Source organism: Stegastes partitus, unplaced genomic scaffold (genome assembly GCF_000690725.1).
Source record: "Stegastes partitus isolate 25-593 unplaced genomic scaffold, Stegastes_partitus-1.0.2 Scaffold516, whole genome shotgun sequence".
Classification (NCBI taxonomy): Eukaryota; Metazoa; Chordata; class Actinopteri; family Pomacentridae; genus Stegastes; species Stegastes partitus.
In genome coordinates, this window is record NW_007578247.1 from 130568 (window position 1) to 133067 (window position 2500).

The window sequence follows — 2500 nt, forward strand, 5'->3', positions numbered from 1 at the left end:
GTAGGTGTGAATGTGAGTGTGCTTGGTTGTCTGTCTCTAAGTGTAGCCCTGTGATAGACTGGTTACCTGTCCAGGTGAACCTGCCTTCACCCTACATCAGCTGGGATAGACTCCAGCCCCCCATGAACCTAGTGAGGATTAAGCGGTGTATAGATGATGGATGGATTAATGTTTCCAGTCAGCATCTGGTACTAAATGTACACTTAGACATACACATTATTTGCAGAACTGCAAAAGCAACAAACATATTGGCACCTGTCCACAGAGGTGTTGTTGGATGAGGAGTCACACTGGTTCCCATCACCGGTGCCATCGATAAGCATGTCTGGACAGTGTCCTGACAGATGATGATAAGTGCTCTTCAACAAGAAACTTATATAGACTGAAACATCCGACAATCTACAAACACTGTGGCACAGACCCCATCGCCATTATTTGTGAGGCTGTTGTGAGAAAACAAGTAAATGTTGCTCCATGGTGAAGTCTACAACATAAATGTTACACATCAGCTGGTGGCTACCAGCAGAGCAAAAATGACTCCACTGATGTTACACCGACTCTAAAGCAAATCAGTATGTACAAGAAAATTATATACTACAATTGTTATACGAACATCTATGAATTTTCAATTTACTGTACATGTCTTCACAGGTGTCTCCTCATAACCTTTTCAGATGCACCACCTTTCTCTTTGCTAAGATACTTCCCTCCTTTAAGCTACTGCCTGTCCGGTTAAGCATTAAAAAGACATCAGTTTATACTATAATATACCAACCGTGAAAGCAGAGCCTCACGATCCTTCTGACTTTTTGGGTTTTAAGCAGGAGGTGTCAGAAAAGTTACCACAGGGGTAACTGGCTTGTGGCGGCCAAGCATTCATAGCGATGCCGCTTTTTGATACTTCGATGTCGGCTCTTCCTATCATTGTGAAGCAGAATTCACCAAGCGTTGGATTGTTCAGCCACTAATAGAGAACATGAGCTGGGATTAGACCGTCATGAGACAAGTTAGTTTTACTCTACTGATGATGTGTTGTTGCAATAGTAATCCTGCACAGTACCAGAGGAGCCTGGGCAGGATTACTATTGCAACAACACATCATCAGTAGAGTAAAACTAACCTGTCTCACTTTGTCAACTTTATCAAAACACATTTAGCTTGCAAAGAACTATAAGCTTTGTAATTTCCAATGACTTCTCTGCTGCAAGCCTGCTTTTCTGATACAGAATCTTCATACCTCAGTTGTGTCTTCTCTACGAACAGATAGAACTGCCGCTGCGACAGTCTCACCTCGTCATGCAACATAAACTGTGGAGATGCCGGGGATTGAACCCGGGGCCTCATACATGCAAAGCATGCGCTCTACCACTGAGCTACATCCCCTGTGAACTGCACCACCAAAGCACGCTGTAAATCAGTAGATAAATGTATGTGTGGAGGCCAGGGTTCAAATCCCACTTGTGACAACAAAGCCTTACACTACACAGACAAGCAAAGCCAACTCCACCCCAACATTTATGTTCAAGTCCTTCAGCTCTCAGGGCAGATTTGCGCTGTGAAGGATGAGACGTTACGCAATGAAAGATTGTGTGTGTTTTTTGATCTGTCGTGGCAACCTTCAATAACCACCGACCTTAACCTTCAGCAGCAGGTGGCGAAAGGCCCAGGAAGCAGAGGACAAATGTACCTCCGGACAGTTGCACGGAGCAACAGAGAGAGAGGGAGCTCCATATTTAAGTGTTAAGATAAGACTGTTTAGCCAGGGAGGGAACGCGCCCGGGGTTTATCTGTTAGATCGAATTTTGTGCTTTCAGTTCAGCAAACTACCTGACATTACAAAGTCGACATTCATTACATGAACAGGACAGAAGTTAAGTGTTGTCGTGGCCAAGTGGTTAAGGCGATGGACTACAAATCTATTGAGGTCTCCCCGCGCAGGTTCGAATCCTGCCGACAACATGGAACTGTTTTCAACACAAGCAGCACATGACAGGTGGCCTGCAAAGAGCTGCATGGAGCAACACAGGAGTTGTCAAGTCATGAGTGGACTAGAGATTTACTAGAAAGTCCCACACGCAGGTTCGAGTCCTGCTGACAATGTTCAACAGTTTTCCCCCGTGGAGGTAAAAAGTCCAAGTAGTTTGTCTGTGAGGTGAAAGAGGAAGTGTGATTTAAAACTGAACAAGTGAGAAAATCTCCATCAGTTTGGTTCTTCAAAACACAAAGCTCATCCTTTAGACTTATGCTGCTTAATGCTGCTTGTCAAAAACAAAATACTGTCTAGTTATAGATACCGCTGCAGGATAAAAAATTTGCAATAGCTGAAATATCACAGCATCTTGAACACTTGTGAAAGCAGGCTGCAACAGTACACACAAGTACACAGGAAAGGAAATGCGATGGCCGGGAATCGAACCCGGGTCAACTGCTTGGAAGGCAGCTACAAAGAATTTTCTGTATAAAAGAAAGTCACTGGAGGCAACTGCAGTTTGTTATTTGG

General features: G+C 44.1%; 1 long non-coding RNA gene and 2 other non-coding genes across 3 annotated transcripts in view; 1 reads left to right on the top strand and 2 right to left on the bottom strand.

Annotated features, from left to right (window-relative positions):
• The window catches only part of LOC103361592 (uncharacterized), an 18350-nt gene that overhangs the window by 11236 nt on the left and 4614 nt on the right, over positions 1–2500 (bottom strand). The window contains exon 2 of the long non-coding RNA XR_520414.1: positions 776–890. This is a non-coding gene — a long non-coding RNA (uncharacterized LOC103361592). The remainder of the gene's footprint in view (positions 1–775; positions 891–2500) is intronic.
• trnaa-ugc (transfer RNA alanine (anticodon UGC)) lies at positions 1312–1383 on the bottom strand. The gene has a single exon. It is a non-coding gene; the product is annotated as a tRNA-Ala (tRNA).
• Positions 1878–1959, top strand: trnac-aca (transfer RNA cysteine (anticodon ACA)). Its single transcript has one exon. It is a non-coding gene; the product is annotated as a tRNA-Cys (tRNA).